Source organism: Myotis daubentonii, chromosome 6, assembly GCF_963259705.1.
Source record: "Myotis daubentonii chromosome 6, mMyoDau2.1, whole genome shotgun sequence".
Classification (NCBI taxonomy): Eukaryota; Metazoa; Chordata; class Mammalia; order Chiroptera; family Vespertilionidae; genus Myotis; species Myotis daubentonii.
This window is the reverse complement of record NC_081845.1, coordinates 60,150,054-60,175,903: the sequence shown is the minus strand read 5'-3', so window position 1 is coordinate 60,175,903 and position 25,850 is coordinate 60,150,054. Positions and strand designations below refer to the sequence as shown.

Sequence of the window (25,850 nt, the reverse complement as noted above, 5' to 3'; positions counted from 1 at the left end):
TTAAAACATCTTCATAAAGATCATTTGTAATAGTCTCATATTTCCATTTTACAGATATGTCATAATTTATTTAACCATTACTCTATTGTAGGACACTGGCATTGTTCTCAAATTTTAAAAAAAATGTATTATAATATTTATTTCTTCCTTTAATGTGATTATTGGTATTAGTAAATAGCCACTGTTCTACAGACAAAGAGATTCTGACTTCCCAGTGATTCATTAGGAGATAGTTTGGGATGTTAAGCCAGCCAGGAGTTTTAATGATCTGTTTACTAAGCCAGCAGCATTGCTCGTTTTATCCTTCCTGTGTTTGCCAGATGTGTGCTGCTGATAGCTGTAGCTCTACAGGATCCAGCGTATCCCTGCCTTCCAGAATGTAAGCACCGCAAGTATGGGCTTTGTTTCTATTTCATTCTCTGCTTTATGCCGAGCACTCTGAATCGTTTACATCAGATGGCTATGATGTGTTGGCTGTTGTCATTTTTTTTTAATTTGACAATCTAAGGGAAAAGAGGTCAATGCCCCTGACTAAACAGTTAGGTACTGCATGTTTTAAAAATTCTTAAGGCACACAGGTTGAAAATCACTAATGTAACTGAAGAAACTAAGGAGGTAGGGCCTACAGTAGAAGACAGAGACAAAGGAGAAGGAGGAGCTCAGGTCCCTGGTATCTGAATAAATATCGATGTGATCTTATAGCTTTGGTTTTTATTAAGATCTGAATTAATTAATCCAATTAGTAAGATATCAGGCTCATAATAAGATAGCTGAAACCAAACAACTGCCATATGGGGGAAATTATTCCTAGTGGTGAACTGAACACATGCCCAACCCAAAGTCCCAGTGAAATAACAGAAAAGCCATAAATGAAATGGGGGGGAAAAAAGTTTAAGGATTAAAAGCATAGCATTAAGGGATGGGAGTATGGGATGGATATAGCAGTTGAGGAAATTGTTAAGAAAATCCTGGAAGATGGAAACTAAATAGGATCAGACTGAAGGAGCAATTAAAGGAATGGAAAACCACAGCCTAAAACTTCATAGGTAAGAGGACTCCTCTAAAGGATGCCCAGAGATATTCCAAGTTCAGAGACAACATTAGCAAACATCAGTTTGGGTTACAGTGTAACTAACTAAAGGAGTGCGGAGGCAGTTGGTCCTCCCCACTGCCCTCTCCCTCTCTTCCCCGGGGTTTGTATGTCCAGACTCTGTCTATAAACACAGCACACAACAGCCACTTAAAGTCATGAGACAATGTCAACATTATAAACTTCCACAATTAAAAAAAATATATAGCAAAAATCAGGAAGGAGGCAGGTGGAAGAATATCTGTGTTCTCGTTTCCTCATCTTTTGTAACAAGTTGATGAATACTGTCTAAAATCAATAAGTCAAGAAATAGTAATGAAACATATTATTGGAGGCTAGAGAGTAACCACCATAAACAAATAAAAATCCCTTAAAAACATTCAGTGGCGACTGATGAAAATTTAAAACTTGTATTTCTGGGGAGTGAGACTTGGCATAGGTGTGGGGGGAGGGGCAAGGAGTCTTAGATACATTTGTAAAATTTAAAAGGTTTTCTGAGTTTTTATATTGCTTTAATAAAAACTAATTTAAAGTGCTTAGTAAGAAGAAAGTGTAAAGAAATACACTAAAGTGTTGATAGTGGCTGTTTTTGAATAAGAACTATGGACAACTTTTGTTTTGGTTTCCCACAGTTCTATAGTTTGCAAGTTTCCTATCTTCATTGCTATTATAAATAGAAAAACAAACATTAAGAAAATGTCATCACCATGGGTTTTCAGTAAAGTATTTCACATATATTATTTAGCTGAAGAGAGGAGAATCGAAGAGGCCACAGGGATGGCTGGACCTTGGAGCTACTGCTAACAGGAAGAAGCAAACGTTGGAACTGAACAGAGGAGGTTGACACCAACTTCAGAAAAGAATAAATTTTGAGTGTACACTGGAATGGAAAGTTTGACCAACCATGGAGTTTATTGAGTCACTCCTGGATCCCCCCCCCCCCCCCACTGCGATCCTCTGCTTATCTAGGTTTTTCTGTATGCTACCTGCATATCCACCCCTACCCTTACTTATCACAACCAGATAAAAATCTGACCACTGCAGAGATCACAAGTGAGCCCTCCCCCATTAGGACATATTGTACCTGGAGCAGCTTGCTTCTTGCTTCTTGCTTCTTGAGGCTCCAGGACATATTGTACCTGGAGCAGCTTGCTTCTAACCACAGGTCAGACATGACCTTACAGTTAGCTTCATGATCTCCTCACTGCCATTCCTACTTGGTCCAGGAGTCATGGCCATGCAGGCTATTGAGCTCTTCTACAGGATGGTCGCTACATGTGGTGTGGCTAGTGCAGAATATTATCAGAAAGTAGCTGGTTACTGCAACAGGTGTTTCTGCACAGCAGCCTCAACTATTAGGGCCTCCAACAAACCTGTCTTACTTGTACTTCAATGTCATGACCATGGCATCTGTCTCTGTGCATTTTTTTTTGCAGTTTTTAAAAGGGAAATTTATTTGACAAGTTTCACTTAGTGCAATACATCTAAAAGGAAATCACAGTACAATGAAAGATTTAAATCAAGACCTCGGAATTTCATACAAACACCAAGACCAAAATCCTAAAGTATTGGTATTGCGTCTCAAAATTTCCCCATTAACTTTAAAAAAAAAAAAAAAAGCTTAAACTTACATGCCTTGGAAGTTATTAAATAAAACTAGAATTAACAAACATGCCAAATGTTTCATTTTTTAATTGTAGACACAGCTCCTATATTGAGTTTTACCAAAAAAAGTATGTTTTTCAACATGCTTCCAAACTGTTCAATGTGATGTGGTGTAAGAGTAACATTTAACATAATTCAACTTCTTTAATCTAAATATACTTACTGCTTAAGTACATCCTATAATAGAACTAGAGAAAAGCCGCAAATTGTTTAAGTTATAATTTACTCAACTTAGTTGTTACATCCCAGATGAATATATGTGTTCAAAAATAATGAACCTTTAAGTCTTTTATTCAATCCTGATTTCCACTTAGGGTAAGCATAAATCACAAGCTGGTATTGCAAAAATGTTAAGTTTTGGTTTTTTCTTCTTTAAAATAATGTTGACCAAGAGTCAGTGATATGGATCAATTTCATTCCCCACCCACCGCTCATACTAGACATGCTAGCCATCCATCCCATTCCGTTCACTCCCACAGACGCATGGCTCCCACTGCTGTAGTAGCTGCTGTTCACTGCTGCTTGGCTGCCTGTGCAATGTTTGATTGAAAATCACTGGAGTTTTCCTGTAAAACTTGGTCATATCCACTCATACTGCTCTGGCTGCCAAAGCCACCTCCATAAGCACCACTCAGCTGCTGGCTGGCTGGGCCACTATAACGGGACTGATTTGACAAGCCCATGCCTCCCATCATCTGGCTGCCATAAGCACCTCCTTGCATTGCTCCTGCAGTAGAATGCAAGGAGACTTCTACATATCTGTCTTGCATATTTGCTTTGTCTTTTGACATAGCTGCCACAGCATCTTCATGAGTTGCAAATTCAACATCTGCTTCACCAGTTACTCTGCCATCAGCACCAATTTCAATATGTACTCTCACAGGGTTGAGCAGTGAAGAAAATCTACACTAATAAAAGAGAAACATGCAAATTGGTGTCACTTCACTATGCCCACCAGCCAATCAGATGAGTATGCAAATTAATCCAACAAAGATGGCGGTTAATGTGCATACCCAGGCACAAAGCAAAGACTGAAGGCTCTGGCTGGAGTAAAGACTGAAGAATGAAGAATGAAGAGGCTTGGCTTCTCCGCTGCAGTTGGACCAAAGGCCTGGACCCCAGGTGCCGGAGGAAAACTGGTGCCGGCAGCCAGGGGAAGGAAGGCCTATTGCGCGAATCTTCGTGCAACGGGCTTCTAGTATATATATATAAATGTCTAGTATATATATAAATCCCCGCATGTGTACACAGCGTCCAGTTGTGCTTTGGAAAGTAGGGCCACCATCCCCCTATTTGTAGTCAGACATTCCTGAAAAACAGTAATTGAGGTCTCTTCCAAATCTATCTGACCCAGAACCATAGCCATCATTATAGCCATTATAATCATCATAGCCTCCATAACCTCCACCATAAACACCACTCCTTATCCTTTGAAAGCCGGCTCCCCTGCCAATGCTGTTATGCCCTCTGCCAGCCCCAGGTCTGTGGTAGGGACCTGGCTGCTGCAAGGCCATAAGCCTTTGTAGTGGACCATAGTGAGTTCTAAACTTCAACTCGACTGTTCTTAAGAATTTCTATCCCTAACTGGTTTGGCTCAGTGGATTGAGCATCGGCCTGCAGACTGAAGGGTCTCAGGTTCGATTCCGGTCAAAGGCATGTACCTTGGTTGTAGGCACATCCCCAGTAGGGAGTGTGCAAAAGGCAGCTGATCAATGTTTCTCTCTCATCGATGTTTTTAACTCTCTATCCCTCTCTGTAAAAAATCAATAAAATATATTTTTTTAAAAGAATTTCTATATACCTGTGCCCTGTTCTTTCCTTGTGTTTCTTTAGAGCCTTTTCAGCTATTTCCTGTGAAGCAAACTGCATGAAGGCCTCCCCCGTACGCCTCTCCTGGAAGTCCACCAGCAATGTTATCCATTTGGCACAATTTCCAACCCTGAGAAGAACTGAACAATTTCTTTCTTACTACATGAGTCCTCTAAGCCGTACAAAGCCATCATTGGCAGTGTCAGGACTATTTGGACCAGTTTGCTTCAACACCCAATCCATTTCAAAGTTGCTCGATTTGAATACTTCAACATTTCTCTGTCCCATAGTTTCTCTCTTTTTTCAGGGCCAATTTGACTTCATCTTCTGATTCAAGTTCAACAAAAGCCTCGCCACTTGGCCTGCCTTCTCTGGTGTGGATGAAACGAATACCTTGAGCCCCATTTTGAATTTTGCAGTCAGAAAAAAAAAAATACACACCAACACTGCACTTTGTCCGCCCAGCAAGCCCAGGACAAGCCGCAGACTTTCACTACGAATCCCTCTCCACCTTCAGTACCCAATCTCCTCGTCTCTTAGTGGATCCTGGTGTCGAAGTAGACCAGTGATGGCGAACCTATGACACGCGAACTCATTTTTTTGGTTGATTTTTCTTTGTTAAATGGCATTTAAATATATAAAATAAATATCAAAAATATGTCTTTGTTTTACTATGGTTGCAAATATCAAAAAATTTCTATATGTGACACGACACCAGAGTTAAGTTAGGGTTTTTCAAAATGCTGACACGCCGAGCTCGAAAGGTTCGCCATCACTGAAGTAGACTGATTAGACGACTTCTGCATGGCTGAGTGAAAATCTCTGTGCATTTCTTTTAATACTTTCTCAGCCAATGTCCCAGAAGAGCAATAGTCGGCAAAGATTTTCTACAAAAGTCAGTGGTCATGGATGTAGTGTTAATTGAACATCAAAAGAGTACATGCCAGCCTACTACAGGCAAAGGGCCCCTTTAGAAATATCCACTATTTCAAGAAGCCTGATATAGACCATTTCAGAATTTTTCTGCAATGTTTCCAAAATTTGGAGAACTATTACTTTTGAATGACCTTTTTGATCCCTCCGGTGGGCTTTTCCACTGCAGGCTATGAAGACATCTTAAAGTATGTATAAGCCCTTTGGAATTACAAAGTCTCATCCCCAAATTCTTTAACATATAATGGAGCAGTAGAAGCTATTGAAATATGAAGGGAGCTGTGGCTGCCTTCACAGTGGATCAAATAAAAGTCAGCTAGGATCTTTTTCTGGCCAAGGTCTTGCTTCTCCAAGTAGGGTCCACAAATAGGCAGTGTCAGCATTGCTGTGAATTACTCAGAGTTCAGGCCCTACCCGAGACCTACAGAATAATAATCTTCATCCCAGGTGCTCTGTGTGCTCAGTAACATCTGGAAAGTGCCGGGAGCCGGTCCATGCTTGCTGTTTCAAGGGACCTGGCATATATGGCATACTGTTCTTGGCACTATGTGTTTTAACCAAGGTCTCTGAGAAAGGTGGTTTCCCCAGGTAGGGATTTTCCCCTGAAGTTAGGGAGGGAATAAAACCTCTTAACTAAGTGCCAGGCGGGTAATTAATCCCTTTAACTACGAACAATCATGCTTAAACTACATAATCTTTTCTCCCTGGAATGGAGATAAGAAACGCCCTAACCTTTGTAATAGAGATTGATAGGATTGAATCAACTGGTATAAATACAGTTGTAACAAGACAGAAACACTCAGAACTCAGGAGACAGAATTCAGAAGACAGAACCTACACGGAGCCTAGAGACAGAAGAACTTCGCTGGCGAGAGCATGCCAGAGGATCCTGGACTGGGACTGGCCTCGGAGCCTAGAGACAGAGCCTAGCGGGAGAACATGGCAAGGGATCCTGGACTGAACCTGACTACAGAGATTGGCAGGAGAACCTGACTGGAACCTGGACACTGAACCTGACTGGAGAGCCTGGACAGAACCTGGCTGGAGAACCTAGTGAGGGAACATGGCTACAGAACCTCGCTGGAAATCCGAAGCAGAACCTCTCTGGAGATCCGGGCTAGAGGTCCTGGCTAGGTTGCTGATCAACTGAACGCTGTCTCCGTGTCATTCCTTCTTCGCCGACTCCGTCCACACCTTTGGGGACCCCTGGACCTGCTGGGGTTGGACCCCAGCAGGAAAGGACTCACTTAGGAGAATCCAAGGTTGCTTTGGGAGCGTTCTCAGCTGTCAAAACAGAGGCGCTACATGTTATGAATTTCATAACTAACTTCTGAGCATGCAATACTGGTTATTTGCTATTCAAGGTAAGTTAGATGATTCTCAGAATGATAGCAGTATTTCGGATTGCAGTTATTCTAGGCATGAGATGCTATGCCCTAGGGTTTGGAATCAACCCCTTCATTGCCTTGGTGATTCAGACCCTTTTAATTGTGGCTGCCAACCACAGAGGATTCCGTCTTCCAAAGAGTACTCAGTTTTTGGTGTAGAAGCTGCTTTTCAGTCATTGCTGAAATTTTTCTTTAAAAAGTACTTATATAATTTAGCCAAATAAAGTAAGGGAGTTCACAGCTGATGTGAGTCAAAGAATAAAGTTCTAGTTTTACAACCTCATTTGCCATGGCCTCTGAGTTTGTACCTGCCAGTACCAATGTTACACTGATCAAAAATACAGAACATTAATGAAGATGGTGCTTGTATGCTTTCTTACACATGGAAATACTGGATTCTCATGAACCTCTTAAAAAATCACAACAAAGCCTCAGTTTTATGTGAGATACACATGTGTTCCAATGAACTTAGTACAGAAGTTCATCATCTAAATCAGGGGTAGGGAGTCTCTGGCCCACAGGCCATATAAGGCCCATGAAATCATTTGGCTTGGCCCTGCTAAGGCATTAGAGGTGAGTTAATGAAATGTTTGACCAAATAGCAGGCTGATTTTTAAGTTGATAATTTTGTATGGCCCACGAATGATGTTACACATATCCAAATGGCCCTTTTTTGGCAGAAAAAAAGTTTCCCTACCCCTGAAAATCATCTGTGCTTGTGGCCCCAGTGAAGAGAAGGGACCCAAAAATTCAGTGTGTGTTTTGAATTTGCTTATTTTAATTTATTTTTATCACTTGTACAAACATGAAAACATGATGTATCAAAACAAGAAGGGTGACTCTTGAGGCATGATGGACAGAACACCAAAGATCATGGGTGACTTCATCTCATAAGACTGGGCCATTTTCCTTCTCTTCCATTAAGTATCTTCCACAATATACAGTTTTTTCTAGAAAATTATATGGTTTGGTCCCATTTTTTGTAAGGACTCTTCTTCATTCTGAAGAAATGTTACATTGTTTATAAGCTGTTATTTGATATGTCATCATCCATTTCTTAATGGTCACTTTAAAATTCTGTGGTCAGTTGAGCTGTGTTGAGAAACTGTAGTTCATGAGTACAATTCTCGAAAGCCTTTGGGGAGCCAAACAGCCTGACTTTACTTATTTTTTCCATTGTGACCACAGTGGGTATAATTAATACTATGTCATTATGATGATTGTCTAATGAAGAAAAAAATTAAGTAGGAATTTCTGAAGTGTCTAGAAGTTTTTTATAGAAGAAATTGCAGTGGTGGAAAAGGGACATACTTTTTAAATCACAAAGTTTGTGCTAAGGACAAAATGTACACATAAATATTAATAGAGCCTTTCTAATCTTTTGACAAATTCTAATGACAGTCATTTGAGAGTTCTTGTTTGTGGAGTATCCTTTGAAACTCAATAGAGGATTTATTGAGGAGTCTGCAACAGGGAATAAAGCATGTTGATTTGAAATTTGTAATTCAAATGTCCTAAAACCTAGTCAATAGGAATGTAAGTTAAAAATATAAAATTTAATAGCTTTTATAATGCAGAGTAGTGCAATTAAGAGCACAGACTTTGAAGTCAGAGGTTAGTCAGACTTGGGTCGGTCACTCAAAAGTTACAAATTAAACATGTTACTCAAACTCTCTAAGTTTTAGTGGTTGTTTGTTTTTTTTTTTTAATCTGTAAAATTGAAACCATCATGTCCACTTCCTCAGATAATTTTGAAACTTAAATAAGATAATTGCTTAGTAAACCCCAAGGTTAATGAATGTAGGTATTATTATAGTATTATTATTATACAGGGCAGGATGAAAGTAGGTTAGATTATACAGTTGTATGGAAAATTATACAATAATTAACAAATAATAATACAAGAATAAACTGTGTTTCATGTACTGACAACTGTAAACCTACTTTTGCCCCATCCTGAATACCTAGCAACATCTAGACAATGGAAGAGATAAATCTATACTAATAAAAGGGTAATATGCTAATTAGACCAGACGTTTTCGGGACATCCTTCGGACAAAGCCACAGTGGCGGGGCCGAGGCAGAGGCGGTTGGTGCAATCAGGCCAGCAAGGGGAGAGCAGTTAGGGGGATCAGGCTGGCAGGGGAGAGCAGTTAGGGGGATCAGGCTGGCAGGGGAGAGCAGTTAGGGGCGATCAGGCCGGCAGGCAGAGGCAGTCAGGGGCAATCAGGCAGGCAGGCAGAGTGGTTAGGGGCGACCAGGCAGGCAGGCAGGTGAGCAGTTAGGAGCCAGCGGTCCCTGTGGGATGGGGCCTAAACCGGCAGTCCGACATCCCCCGAAGGGTCCTGGATCGAAGAGGGTGCAGGCCAGGCTGAGGGGCCCCCCACCCCTGCACGAATTTCGTGCACCAGGCCTCTAGTATTATTATATAGGTAAATATTGTTATTATTGATAGTTATTATATATCTATCAATAGCTGGCTTGATAATGTAAAAGACAAGATATTTAGTCATATTCTATGACCTAAGAAAAAACTAAAAATATACCATGTCTCTGGAAAGGAAAACAGAATAATTTAAAGATGTCAAATCATTCTAAACTGATTTACAGGCTCACTGACATCCAAAAACCATTTCTTTAAACTTTTCAAAATGATCTGAAAATATTTTTAGAAAAACACTCAAACTAAGTTGGAAAATAATAGTTATGAGGAGAGTTATAACATATCCAAATATTAAAATATTGCAATGCTACAAAAATTAAAGTATATGGTAAAGAAAAGTTCTCAAATTAACAAAAAAGAAAAGATTATTCATTAAATGATTCTAGGACAAGTCATGAGTATAGGGATATTTGTTTATAACCTTTACTCATACCATCTCTGAATTTAAGAATTACGTGTACAAATTCAAAATATAAAAAACAAGCATAAAATTAAAGTAAATAATTATCAAATTTCTGCAAGGAGGAAACTTCCTAAATCACAAATGGTGAAAGAAATCCTCACTAAACATATGAACGAAGAATATGAACAGATACCTAGTAATTGGCCAAAGACAAATTAACAGATGTCAAAAAATGTGGGAAACTCTAATATCATTAGAAGTCTTTTTAAAAATTCCAAAATAAAATTATTAGATCTAAGTAGATTTTGCTATTATCTCTCCACTTATTTCCTATTTCAAAAATAAATATAGTGAAATGCTTGTAAGGAGGTAATAAAAACAGACACTCTTATACTCTTGGGGAGTATGAACTGGTTTAAACCTTTTTGCTAGCAATGTCAAAAGTCTTAAAGCAACTGTATTCCTTGAATTTTAGAATTATTCTCCTTGAAGGATTTTCTAAATACAAAAATTATAAAGTGCAGACATACACTTATAGTATCACAAAGTTATTTTTGAAAGAAAATTGAAGATACCATAAATAGTATGTGGTTAAAAATATTATGATTTTGATTAAATTTTGAAAAACATTAAACATTTTTCATAACATTTATAATAAGAAATAAGTATAGTAATTTTTAAAAAAAGAAATGAACTAATATAAAAGTATAATAAATGTGTAAAAATATTCATCTTTGGATGGCAGAACTAAGGGAATTTTTTTGTGTTAATTTTAAATATATGTTCTGATTTTTCTATCATGAACATATTTAACGTTTATGATTAGAAAAAAAAATAAAGTACTTTTGAAAACTCCAAAGTAACATATTTACTTTTACAACAATGCTTTCTAATTTTGTGAAAAATATATAAAATAACAATTTTCAATTTATATTTTTTCCCTGACTACCTGCATAATTGTAGACTACTAGGTGCCCACGTAGGATGATATTATATACATATCAACAAAGTTTGATAAAAATACATGAACATTTTTAGTTTTAATCTGAAGATATAAGGAGTATCTGCAATTTACATTTTTATAATATTTTATGGACCATTTCCAAACTAACTAATGATAAATCAGGTGATTGGGAAAAGAAGAAATACAGAATTACAACTAGGTCAAATTTTTATTTTTATTAAATTAATACTTATCTATAATTTTTTGCCTTTTTAAGTTATGATGATTTTAGTAGTTCATGGCAAAAATTAAAATTTATGAATATGAAGGAGATACTGAATTTTCCAAATTAGTATTAAAATGCAAAAGATTTACATTCTTTTCAAGCAACAAAAAGCATCAAGCATGTTTTCAGAACATCTGCAACATGAAAAAAAAGTTGTGAGGAACTATTAATAGAGAAATGAGAGCACTGGAGCATTCCACTGGGAATGTTCCCAGACTGTAGCCTTCCTAGGGTAATTATGTTTAGAATATTTACATTTGGACTAAATGTGCACTGGAGGAAAGTGCTTTGTAATTAGTAGTGGATAAGCTTGCTAGGAAGCAACCTTGCTTCAGCTGGCAAACATTAGATGTCCAGAGAATGTATTTTTTCTAGGCAAACCTTAATATTTTATGAGACAATTATTCATTTATATGTCTCCTTTGGCATGCAAATTTTTTTTCCAGAGTGCTTCCAGGTTAACTTTGCCCTGATTGCAGGGAGTTTGGAATTAATCAGGCTGGAATGGACAGACTATTATGTACATTACAGTTTATTATTTTGAACCTCACTCATTTAGGATTTAGGATTATTCAAATCTGATTGGGCTCTTTTGTTTTCCTCAGAATCATCAAGGAAGAAAATTTTACAGTGCAAGGTAAGATCTTAAATGAGAATCTCCTAAAAGAGAAAGCTAAACATGTCAGCACCTTGTTTTGTGATGAGGGTTAAATGAGTTTCACTTGTATGAGCAATGCATGCAAAAAGGAGGAGACAGCCAGGGGAATAAGCAACAGAAGAGAGGATGTGTGCAGTCTGCTGCTGTAACTCCTCCAGGCAGCTCAGCTCTGGAGATGGATGGGCTGTAGAATCAGCAGTTTGGGCACAGGTCATCCATACACAGGAGGGTCAACCACTGTCAAACAAATAGGCGATGGCTTAGGTGTTGCATACATTAGGATAGCACTAGATCCTGGCCTCAAAACCAGCATTCCATGGTTGCATAAATGCATAACATAAATGTAATTTTAAAAATCCTTTTTGAAAGAATTTTCTTTAAGGATATTTAAAGCACAGAATCCATTCATTAAACAGAGTCAGATATTTACTTTAAAAAAATGAAAACACTATTTCGCCCACGTTTTCCAATTTGTTGGCATATAGTTGTTTGTAATAGTTTCTTACGATCCTTTGCATTTCTGTGGTGTCAATTGTTACTTCACCTCCTTTGTTTCTGGTTTTAGAGAGTGAGGAATCTCAGGAGGTGGGGCGTGGGAAGAGGTTAACCAAAGGCTCCATATGTAATAGTTCACTAATTCACTTATTTTCAAATGTATGACATTCTTCTTCTGAAATTGTCATGTCAGATAGATCATGAGAGAGCCAAGATACAAAGTTGGATTACAACCGCTCTGAACATCAGTTTTCACCATCTAGATCACAGAGGTAAAATGCTGAAAACAAACATCTTGACAGTGGCATGAAATACATCTGGTAGCAAATTTTTCCACCTCTACCCCTACAGTTAAATGTGAAATGCACCTACACACGTTTCTTTCCATTTTAGAATATTAAAATATGGAGAGTTGTGTGTGATGTCATTTAAGCATAGACAAGGGTGTGTAACATAACAGGTCAACTACTATCACTGGCTAAACCATGTTCTGCATAAAACTGACCATCACCAACAAACTACTTACTCATTTGCTCTCTTCTACCCAGCTATGCAAAAATTCATCATATCCAACAAAGTCTGTTTTTTCAAGGAATTCCGCTGGTGTGCTTACTGTTTTCATGTACTGCCCACCACTCCCAATCTGAATTGTCTTGGATGAAAATAATACTAATGACTCATTTCATTATATTTTGATGGTGAGTGAATTTTTGAAATTTTATCATTTTTATAAAGGGATGATAATTTGAAGTCTGAAAGGCAAGTTGGGTCAACTATATGAATTACAGTATTTTTACTTTTCTCTTCATAATTTTTAAGACAACTTCTTTAGGGATAATAAGCAAATTGGTTTGAATTAAAACTTGACATTAAAATATAATCTAAATTCTCCCTTTTGCAGCCATCGCTGAAGTGCCAGTGGCCAAAATGAAGTTTGATCCCTTTGTGACTTCTGACTGAAGCAAGAACCATAAAGGCATTTCAGTGCACCTTCCCACACTTGCAGGAAGAGTACCTCTTCTCCTCTTTCCAAACAATGCGTTCTAGTTTTGTGAAAAATATGTAAAAAAACAATTTTCAATTTATATTTTAGAATATTAAAATGTGGTTAAATATATTATGATTTATTTATTAAATAAATCATATTATTTAATCATTTATTAAAATATTCTGGTAGACACAGAAGTACAAGGTTTGATCCATGCCCATCCGAAAAAATGATGAAGTTCAGGTTGTGTGAGGACACTACAGAGGACAGCAAATTGGCAAAGTGGCCCACTCTACAGGAAGAGATGTGTCATCTATATTAAATGAGTGCAGCAGGAGAAAACTAATGATACAACTTGTTCATGTGGGCATTCGCCCCAGCAAGGTGGTCATCACTAGACTAAAGCTGGACAAAGACCATAAAAAGATCTTTAACATAAAGCCAAATCTTGCCCAGTAGGAAAGGAAAAGGGCAAATACAAGGGAGAAATAATTGAGAAGATACAGGAATAAAGTAATCTTCGATACAACTTTTTTTGTTGCTAATCCTCACCTGAAGATATTTTTTCGATTGATTTTTAGAGAGAGGGAGAGACACACAGAGAGAAACATAGATGTGAGAGAGACACATCGATTGGTTGCCTCCCACATGCACCCCGACCAGGATTGGGAACCAAGTGTGCAACCTAGGTACTTGGTTGGAAACGAACCAGGGACCCTTCAGTCCTCAAGCTGACATTCTATCCACTGAGCCAAACTGGCTAGGGCTCGATACAACTTTCATTAAAAACTGTTAAATGAATAAAGTATTTAATCTGAGTTCTTAATTTATATTTTGAAATATGCAAGGTTGAATGGTGGCAATATGAAGGGCAAAAACACATGTTTTCAGAATAGATTATCATGTTCATTCTTCCATGGCTCTCAATGTAATGTTCCTTCTGTTTGCAATGAAATTTCCCTCCCACCTGTCTATCTGTAAAATCCTGTGTGTCCTTTAAAACCAAGTTCAGGCCCTAACTGGTTTGGCTCAATCGGCCTGTGGACTGAAGGGTCCTGGGTTCGATTCCAGTCAAGGGCACATGCCTGGGTTGCAGGCTTGGTCCCCAGTAGGGAGCATGCAGGAAGCAGCCAATCAATGATTCTTTCTCATCATTGATGTTTCTATCTCTCTCTCCCTCTCCCTTCCTCTCTGAAATCAATAAAAACATTAAAAAAAAAAAATCCCAAGTGCAGGCATCACCACCTGCTACAGATTGTCCTCAAAATTTCTCCTTACACTCATGCCATGGCCATGGATAGTCACCTCCCACACTGACGTTTTGTTTAGCCAATGAGAAAGTAGCAAATGTGACACAAGGACTTGAAAAGTGATTACACATTGAAACTTACTTTTTCTTGCTGGTTCTGGAACTCAGCAATAAGAAGCCTAGGCCAGCCTGCTACAGGTTGGAGACATGTGATGCAACTGCCCCTGTTGCTCCCGTCACCACCATGTATGTGAGCAAGGCCAGTTGAATGTAGCCACCTGAGTGAGTCCAGGTGGAATCATCCAGAGAGGTCCAGCCAAAATTGCTAATCTACAGATTTGTGAGCTAAGAAATGATTATGCTCTTAAGGGACTGTTTTGGAGTGGCTTGTTATAAGCAAAAATTGATATAAAAATTTATTTCTATAATTGGGGTGTTGCTATAACAAATATCTGAAGTGTGACAGTTAATTTAGGACTAGGCAGCAAGTAGAAACTGGAAACGCTGTGGTTCAAGACTGTTAGCTAAGTCTAGAATAGTATAGCAAGAAAACTGTTAGCAAAGACCAGAAAATTTTTTGAGCAAATAGTAGTGAAGGCTGGAACAATAAGTAACCACTATAGGAGGTTGAAAAAATGGTGACTCGAGTTGCATAGTAGAGAAACAATTTTTAAAACTGTCACCTGTGGTAACTTTGGAAGATAGAAAGTATACCTAATTTTTAAAAAAGGAAGTATATCTAATACACTTGTGGAAAGTGACTGAAGAAATAGCTGGGTCAGTTGGTTTCTGCTGGCTGTGTGTTAGAAAGTACTGTAAGAGAGAAATGAACTAAAGAAACTGTTCAGTTTGTAGACAGAATTTAGAAGACAGTGGCCTTTATGCCAAGCAGAAGAAGCTTTAAGAATATAAGTTGTAGTATATTTAATTCAAATTTTAGCTTTTTCAATTCACATTAATTCGTACTTTCCCTGAATTTGCATCTTTTACTAATTCTACATGAAATTTTCTTAGAATATACTAACCTCAGGCTATAGATGAGGCAACCAAAGCTATCTGCCCAAATACACAGTAAGTAGTAAAGCCAGGATTTGATCTCGAGCTATCTGAATTCAACATTACTACTCATTCCTTCTTCCTGGTCTCCCAAATCCTTTTCATGAGGGGAGCCTTCCAATTCATGAGTTACTTTACTTAAAATAAAACGTATACTATGTTATCATGTATAACTGACCCTCAAGAAATACACAAGAGCTTTGCAGACCTGAATCCTTTTAATATTCAAGATGGGCAACAGAATCATACATTATGTATGAAGGGCTAGAATATGCTTTCTCACTTTTGTAATTATAAGAGGGAGGAAATTATTGTGCTCCAGCAGTTTGTGCTACTGAAGGTGAACTCTCTTTGAAATCTGACCCGCACTGCTCTCTTGGTATATCTCCTGCTGCTTCTGACTTACTATCTTCCACTTTTTCTGGGTAAGCTTTCGCCCTCTTTTTATTCAGAAAATCCCCTTTAGATTAATGAAACGGAATTTTCTCTGGCAGGAGAACAAGGCAAAAATGGATTTTCAACAACAGGAGGACATAATATTTAAACTTGCCTAGGAAGGGAGAAATGTATTCAGCTAAGATAATTGCTCTTTGTTTTTCTTCCACAAAGGAAAGAAAACTCTATCATTAGGATGACTTATATGGTATTTTTTCCTGGAATCATGGAACACAGATGATAAATTTCTTTAAGTCCTTTATTCTCTGAATTTCCTCTTAATCTCCATTCTTTGGGGATTTAGAAAAGAGAAAATTCTCGTCTTTTTAAAACATGAGTGCAATAACAATCAGGCTTCCTACAATGGCCTTTTTGTGTGGCAGTAGGAATTATAAGGATATAAAACTGCACTGTATTTTTTCCAATTTTTAGCTTTTAAAAAAATTCAAAATTAGTGTACTTTCCTTGAGTTCAAAAATTATGTATTTCACTACTTCTGCCATAATATTTGATTTGAAAACTAATGCTCATTAACTATAGCTGTTTTGCCATTTATCAAATATCTTACTAATTCTAGAAGAGAGAGAAATAGAGCACACCTCATCGTTTATCCTATTATTTAGTGTCATTATAATGCACAGTTTCTCAACAGAGGCATATTGGTTAGCATTTGGGGCAGAAAAATGTTTCCTTGTGTGAGACTGTCCTGAACATTGCATTAGCTTTTCACCCCTGGTCCCAACAAACGCAATGCCTATAGGACCCCAGAGTCGTTGTGATAAGTAAAAATGCCTGTGCAAATTACAATCTCCCGTTTGGAGTATGGCCTTGTCTCTAATTGAATGAAATTCATGGGAATAATGCAGATTTGAGAAATCCACATTCATTCTCCCCGATACCTCTCCCCCAACAATTATGGGAGTCGCTAGGGAGCATCTCCCACGTGCTCATGAAATGGTCCTCTCCTCTCCCATGCGGCAGCAGCAAATTTCCTTCTTCCTGCCTCAGCTTCCTGCAGTGATGTCCAGGTCCTCATTGCTGGTGCATTTTCCTATTTACCAGCGCTTTTCGGGTATCCACTGGTACAACCTATTTCTCAGAACTCAAACGTCTCCTCCACGCTCCTGTGGTTAGCATGAGTGAGATGAGTGGAACGTCACTGTTAGTGTTGGAGTGAGGAAGATGGGACGTAGAGGAACGAAGGAGCCGAGAGCTCTCTCCTTCCTTCTCAGAACCTGGGCAGCACTTCCTCCCTTAGAACGAGTTACTTCCAGGGGCACCTCAGTGCAGACCAGAGTCTAGATTCCATGGGAACAGGGACTTCTGAGGAATAAGACCTGACTTATTGCTGGTGTCAAATATCTGCGGTTGGAATTGCATTGAATTCATACATTAAACCTCCAGAAAGCAGCAGCCTCCATGTCCCATTCAAACACAGCCCTATTTAAATTCTCAGGCTGGGAGGATTGACCAAATATAGCACACATTAATTTCATAACTAATTATAATTATAATTCCATTATAATTTTAGCTTTTAAAAACATAGCAGATGTCTCAACTATGTTCTTATCCCATGCTTCCAATTGCTTATATTTTTCTATTGTCCCAAACTCAGTATGTCCAGACAAAAGTATTTTCCTTCCCATCAAACCTGTTAGAAAGTCCAAGTTCTTAATTAGTGAAGGAGGGAGAGGAATCAGTAGTATAGTCATACTTCATGAATCCCAGGTGAGAACATTTGAGGCAATCTTTCTTATTAGATACTAATTATTATGTTAATAATTCCTAATTAGTAACCTGGTACATCACTAATTTCATCGATCCTTTTATAAATATTTAAATTCTCAAACTTGCATTCTTTTCACGTTGCCATGACACTTTTCTCAGACCTCTATTGCCTTAAAACTGGATTCATCAGCTACCTGTGGCTCAGGTTTTCCTTGATTCATTCTGCCCTCTAACCTAGCACACAAATTTCCCGCTGGGCCCCCATATATACCTTCTGTACCTATTTGATGGAATATTCCTTGATGTCACTCATTTTACAAATATTTATTGGTTGTCTATTATGTACCAGACCTTGTTCTTCCTTCTTTCCTTTGCTTTTCCTCCCTTAGAACTTCCTCCTTCATTATGAAATGTAGTTGGATTATTTCAATTCACACTGTTATCTCCTTTTTCTGAACTCTTATTCCATACTAGTTCGTGGTCAGAACTCCAAAGTTAGGAATTTTATTGATAATCAATTGTTTTCACAATAGATTATAAATACTTGGAAGACCTAAATCATATTTTACACTATTGATATATTTTCTATATTATCTAGAATAGGGTTTGGCACATTATAATTGCTTATGAATAAATACTTATTCACTGATTTTATTGAAAGCTTAGATTCTCCCAAGAGATACCTGATTCAAAAATGAGCTAGCTGGGATAGAATATATAAGATCTCCATTCATTTATCATGGCTGGGTTTTTATAGGCTGTGATGTTTCATTTTGTAAACAAATATGAAATCTCACTAATTAAATTTTTAGGATTAATGTTACTAAGTTAACTCATTCCTTAATCATTCTGCACCCCTTTAAAATGATTTAATGCTTATTTGTGCAGACTTAGTTATGTTATAGAAAAATTATAATTAAATAAAGTAAACCAGCATGAGACATTTATTAAATTGTTTTTGTGGAATATGATAAGCTAATTGTAAAATTTATACAAAATAGCAAGAGAACAAAAATAGCCAAAGAGGAAAAAAGAATAGCCAATATACTACTGAAGAAAAAAATATATACATGTGGAGATGGAAAGACTTTTCCTACCATATTTCCAGGATTATTTCAAGTTCCACTAGTATGTTACAGGTGTAGAGATAGACAAATAGACCAATGAAACAAAAATAGAAACCTCAGATACAGACCCCCCACGTATATGAAAGAAGTCAGAGCTGCAATTTTTAAGTAGTATGGAAGGAATGGGCAACTTAATAAAAATGCCTGGACAACTTGTTTTCTATATGGATATTATTATTTAATAAAAAAATAAATTCCTGATGGATTAAATACATGTAAGTTTCTAAACTTTCTGAAGAAAACGTAGATTATATTTGTAACTTTGTGTTACAAAAAGGATTGCTTAAGACACAAAAGGAGTAGTATCCATAAAGTAGAAGAGTTAAATATAAGTCTATTAACATAAAAACTTGTTTATTAAAGGACACCATTTTAAAAGTGTGAAAAGACAAGAAGACATCAGCTAGGGTCGGGTAGGGTGGGAAACTTATGTGTTCCAATTTCTGACACATATTAGTTAGAACAAAGTAATATATTACTTTGTGTATGTATATGTGTACTAGTATGTATATGTGTTTGTGTATCCAGTAAAAAACAACAACATGCAAATTAACAAAAATATGGGCAAAAAGCATGGATACCCATTTCACAGAAGAGGAAAAACCAATGATTAGTAAATTTGTACAAATATGTCCAACTTCACTTGTAATTAGGAAAAGGCTGAAATACCATTTTATATCCAAAATATTGGCAAACATTTTAAGGCCTGACATATCAACTGTGCTTGACAACAGGAACCCTCTTATGTTGCTAATGAGAGGGTAAATGTGTCTAATCACCTTTGAGAATAATTTGACATTATCTAAGGAAGTTAAAGATGCATGCATCTAACAGTCAGCAATTCCAATTCTAGATCAATACCCTAGACTAGGGAAAATCTCACATATGTGCAACGGAACAGAGGTACTAAAATATTCAGTGCAGCATTGGTTTTAATAGTCAACTGGAACCAACCCAAAGGACCGTTGCAGGAGATGAGATAAATAAGTGGTGGTAGATACATATAATAGAATCCTTAATATATAGCAGTAAAAACAAATGGACTATAGTTTTATACATCCATAGGAATGAAACATAATGCTGATGAAAAAGAAAGTGAAAGAAAATACATAGTTTGCAGTACCAATTATATAAGATTCAAACATACAAAAGCCAACAAACATTACTTAGGGATACATAAGTTTTTTTAAAAGAAAAAAAGAAGTGATAACCCAAAGTTCTAGGAAGCAAGGACTGGAGTACGTTGAAAGGGTGGTAATGCTAGGTGAGGTACACAGAAGCAACTTCAAAACATGACAGTTTCATTCTTAAGCTGAGTGGTGGATAGGAATGTTTATTTTTCTTATTTATACTGTACTTATATATACTATATTCTTTACATATGTAAAATAATTAAAACATAAATTTTTGTTAGCATATGAAATAGATGTTTAACGAAATAAGCATCCTTCTGGTTTGTAATCTGATTCTAAAGTGGGTTTGTTTGCCTAAATGATCTGGCTACATACCTAGAGTGGTCCCTTTAAGCACAATTTCTGCTTCGGTTTCAACGACTATATGTAAAAACAATTAGTTTGCTGAAATTAGGAGCTGGGATTATTTATATGGACTCTGCATATAAATAATTTGGGAGATTTCCTCTTGCTCTGCGCTGAGTGGTAATGGTCTACATGTCTACAATTTTTAAATAACATTTTCAAAAAGAATCCCTTTTCCCCTCTTTTTTACCATTCCCCCCCAACACACACACTAAGTATCTTTAAGAACATATGGCAGTTCCCAGAAAAAGCCAAGTGAAGATCTGAAACATCGATGCACCTTGCTGCATCACCACAAGAATAAAGAAAACTGGGAATCCAACAACTTCCTAACACAACCACTGCTGCCTGCCAGTTCTTACATCAAATAAAAATCAGCAGTGAGGGGCAGGATGGTTGCACAGTGACTAAGCAGACAGATGGCAGGTGTGAGTCAAAACACTCTGGGGTGCTAGCTCAAATCATTCTGCATCTCTCACTGCTGGAGAGGGAGGGAGAAACACAAACAAACCACCCAGTGGGCCAGGCATAAAATACTGACAATCCAACCAACAGAAATACAAAAGATAGAGGAGACAACCAAGATCTGAAGGGTTGTATTGCAACTGCTAAACCAAATTCTTCAGGCCTGCCCTTTGATCTTTCCCTGCCTTCATCTGACTTAAGCCTCTCCCACCTTCCCCAGCTGGCCTTCCCTGTCATGCACTAGGAAGTTACTGTTTTTCCACTTCACCTCCCTTCCTGGGCTGGGACCACCTTGTTACAACGGTTAGCTGGCTGCATTCCTGGAGAGCAACGTTCCGAGGCCAGTGATAAGATGTTGACCGCGTCCTTGCCAGGCCAGCAGCCCACGGGTTCACTATCTTAGCGTTCCTGTGAGTGACCAGATCTAATCTGTATGTGTTAGACACACACTTGGAGCAAAACAAAGACAGCCACTCTTATTTGCATAACTGTTCTCCACATTGCTGTCCTAAAGATTAGCTTTAATGAATATGAATGTAATTACAGAAAAGGGCCCTAGGTGGAGCTTCAGTACTGGTGGCGACAAATGTAGGAACAATTGAAAATAAAGTCCAGGTCCTCCAAAAATTCCACAAAGAATGATAACACCGTGTTGAAAAACTTGTTTTGCTACTGTTGTTCTTCCTGCATAGGAGCCAGCTGAACATAGAAATATGTCTCTTGCTGAAGAATACCTCTCAAAAGAGCATGGCTTTGGAATAAAGAGTGAAAGCACATGAAAGCTGGTTTTCTGTCTCTGATGGCGTTTCTTCAAGGCAGTTTATGGGCGAGAAGTGACCCTAACCTGTTAGCATGCTCTCCTGAACATTTCTCCTTGCTCCTTAGAGGGATACCACTACTAAAATTTATTTTTATAGCAAAAAATAATCTCATATTATAAGAGAAATACCAGAATTAGTTTAAAAACGACTTGCCTTTAGTAGATTACAGACACAGAAACTGTAACATGTCAAAAATATTTTTTCCATTTGTTTTTCTAATCTTTGTCAACAATGTCAAAGAAATGAGAGAGAATAATTGGATTTTGAAACTTTATTTTACTATGAGGAATTTATGTGGCACAGAAAAACCTATTTGGTTCCTAGTCATAAATAAAGATTATTAATGCAAAAATGAGATTTGGAAGATTTTGATGGTTCTTCCCAAACAATGACAAATAAGTTGTTAAAAAAAAAAGTGAGACAACTTGCCTAAATGTAGGAATTCTTAAGCTGGGGATGGGGTTCATGTGTAGAATCCTTTGGGTTGTGCTTAGGATTCAGGACATCTATACTGACCCTCTCTTTATTTAAAAATCTTGATATTTTGTTCATTCTGATTTTTTGCCTTAATTTTTAAAGTATTGCATTAAAATGTTTTGATAATTGAGTTTTTAATAATCCTTAAATTTGCTGAGTATGATTGCTTCACTCACTCCATACTAGTCCTGGTCTGATTTATGGACTATTATTATTTTCACAAATGTCTAACCAGAACTTAGCATTTTCTTTAGGAATGAACATAGACAACAAACCACAAGAGTATAAGCATTATCTGTGACTTGGAGACCAGTAGACATTATGATTGTTGCTAATAGTGCCAAATATCATTTGTATTCATCAGTACTTTCAAATTATGATTGTTATTATATCTGCAGTATATCTTGGTACTCAATGCTTTAATTTAAAAAGCACACAATATTTAGAAAAATACAAGTTCCCAAAACTCAGTCAGGAAGAATCCCAAAACCTGAATAGACCAATAACCATTAAAGAAATTGAAGCAGTGATCAAAAATCTTCCAGCAAGCAAAAGCCCTGGTCCAGACGGCTTTACAGTGGAGTTCTACCAAGCATTCAAAGAAGAACTAAAACCTATCCTTCTCAGACTATTCTAAAAATTCAAGAGGAAAGCACACTTCCAAGCACTTTCTATGAAGCCAGCACTACCCTAATTCCAAAACCAGATAAAGGCACCACAAAAAAAGTGAACTACAGGCCAATAAATATCCTTGATGAACATAGATACTAAAATCCTCAACAAAATTCTAGCAAACCGGATCCAGCATTACCTTAGAAAGATCATACACCATGACCAAGTGGGATTTATTCCAGGAATGCAAGCATGGTACAATATCTGCAAATCAATAAATGTAATACATCACACAAACAAATTGAGAGGCAAAAATCAAATAATTATATCAATTGATGCAGACAAAGCATTTGACAAAATCCAACACCCTTTCTTGATAAAAACTCTCAGCAAAGTGGGAATAGAGGGATCATACCTCAACATAATAAAAGCCTTATATGACAAACCTATAGCCAACATCATACTCAGTGGGCAAAAACTAAACTCATTTCCCCTAACAAGAACAAGACAGGGATCCCCACTTTCACCACTCCTGTTCTATATACTACTGGAAGTGCTAGCTATAGCGATCAGACAAGAAGAAGAAACAAAAGGCATCCAAATTGGAAAAGAAGTAAAACTGTCCTTATTTGCAGATGACATGATACTGTACATAGACAACCCCAAAGAATCCATCAAAAAACTACTAGACCTAATTAATGAATATGGCAAGGTAGCAGGATACAAAATTAACACTCAGAAATCTATGGCCTTTTTATACACCAATAATGAACTCACAGAAAGAGAAACTAAAAGAACAATTCCATTTATCATTGAACCAAAAAAAATTAAGATACCTAGGAATAAACTTAACTAAGGAGGTAAAAGATCTGTACTCTGAAAACCACAGGACATTGAAAAAGAGATATGAGAAGACATAAACAAATGGAAGAACATACCATGTTCATGGACTGGTAGAATCAACATCATTAAAATGTCCATACCACCCAAAGCAATCTACAGATTCAATGCAATCCCCATTAAAATACCAATGGCATATTTCAAAGGTCTAGAGAACAAACTCTCCAAAAATTCATCTGGAATAAAAAAAAAAAAAATGACCCGGAATAGCCACAGAAATCCTGAGAAAGAAGACCAAAGTTGGAGGCTTCACAATACCAGATATCAAGCTATATTACCAAGCCACGGTTTTTAAAACTGCCTGGTACTGGCACAAGAACAGACATATAGACCAATGGGACAGAACAGAGAACCCAGAAATTGACCCAAGCCATTATGCTCAATTAATTTTTGACAAAGGAGGCAAGAACATACAATGGAGTCAAGACAGTCTCTTCAATAAATGGTGTTGGGAAATTTGGTCAGATACATGCAAAATAATGAAACTAGATCACCAACTTACACCATACACAAAAACAAACTCAAAATGGCTAAAGGACTTGAATGTAAGATGGGAAACCATAAAAATCCTACAAGACTCCATAGGCAGCAAAATTGCAGACATATGTCGTAGCAATATCTTTACAGACACAGCTCATAGGGCAATGGAGACTAAGGAAAAAATAAACAAATGGAATTACATCAAAACAAAAAGCTTCTGCACAGCAAAAGAAACCCTCATCAAAACAACAAGAAAGCCCACTACATGGGAGAACATATATGCCAATGCTATTTCAGATAAGGATTTAATCTCCAAAATTTACAGAGAGCTCATACAACTTAACAAAAGGAAGATAAACAATCCAATCAAAAAATGGGCAAAGGACCTAAGCAGACATTTTTAGAAAGAGGACATAAGGAAGGCTGAGAGACATATGAAAACATGCTCCAAGTCACTAATCATCTGAGAAATACAAATCAAAATAACAATGAGGTACCATCTCACACCTGTCAGAATGGCTACATCAACAAATCAACAAACAACAAGTGCTGGAGAGGATGTGGAGAAAAAGGAAGCCTCATGCACTGCTGGTGGGAATGCAGACTGGCACAGCCACTGTGGAGAACAGTATGGAGTTTCCTCAAAAAGTTAAAAATGGAACTCCCATTTGACCCAGTAATACCACTTCTAGGACTATATCCCAAGAAACCAGAAACACCAATCAGAAAGAATATATGCACCCCTTTGTTCATAGCAGCACAATTAACAATAGCTAAGATTTGTAAACAACGTAAGTGCCCATCAGCAGACGAGTGGATTAAAAAACTGTGGTACATCTGCACAATGGAATACTACGACCCTATAAAAAAGAAGGAATTTTACCATTTGCAACAGCATGGATGGAACTGGAGAGCATTATGCTAAGCGAAATAAGCCAGTAGGAGAAAGATTAATATCACATGATCTCACTCATATGTGGGATATAATGATCAACATAATTTGATGAACAAGAATAAATCCAGAGACAAATGGCAGGGGAAGTGGGGGGGGGGGTTAGAGATCAACCAAAGGACTTGTATGCATGCATATTAGCATAACCAATGGACACAAATAGTGGGGCGGCGGGGGCTTGCCTAGGTTGGGAACGGCTGGGCGGGGGTGGAGGGTGGTCAATCAGGGAAAAAGGAGACATATGTAAAACTTTAGACAATAAAATAAATAAATAAATAAATAAATAAATAAATAAATAAATAGCACACAGTAGCCCGACCTGTGTGGCTCAGTAGTTGAGCAACAACCTATGAACCAGGAGGTCACGGTTCGATTCCCGGTCAGGGCACATGCCTGGGTTGTGGGCTCAATCCCCAGTGTGGGGCATGCAGGAAGCAGCCAATCAATGATTCTCTCTAATCATTGATGTTTCTCTCTCTCTCCCTCTCCCTTCCTCTCTGAAATCAATAAAAATATATTTAAAATAAAAAGCACACGATATATCAAATTTGTTTACTTTAATAATGTGTAACTGCATAAATGTTTTTAAATGTTAATGTGAAAAAGCATCCTGAAAACAAATGACAATGAAAACACAATAATCCAAAATCTATGGGACACAATGAAAGCAGTCCAGAGAGGGAAGTTCATAGCTCTACAGGCCTACCTTAAAAAACAAAAAAGACTGGCAATAAATGATCTAACCCTACAACTCAAAGAGTTAGAAAGAGAGCAACAAGAAAAGCCCACAGTATCCAGAAGGAAGGAAATAATAAAGATCAGAGCAGAAATAAACAACATAGAAACAGAAAAAAACAATATAAAGATCAATGAAACCAAGAGCTGGTTCTTTGAAAGGATTAACAAGAT

The 25,850-nt window shown here is 37.4% G+C and overlaps 2 pseudogenes; both read right to left on the bottom strand.

Annotated features, from left to right (window-relative positions):
• Positions 1 to 2,974: 2,974 nt before the first annotated feature.
• LOC132237133 (heterogeneous nuclear ribonucleoprotein H-like) lies at positions 2,975 to 4,289 on the bottom strand (annotated as a pseudogene).
• A 257-nt stretch (positions 4,290 to 4,546) lies between these two features.
• Positions 4,547 to 25,850, bottom strand: part of LOC132237586 (heterogeneous nuclear ribonucleoprotein H-like) — a 33,575-nt pseudogene continuing 12,271 nt past the window's right edge.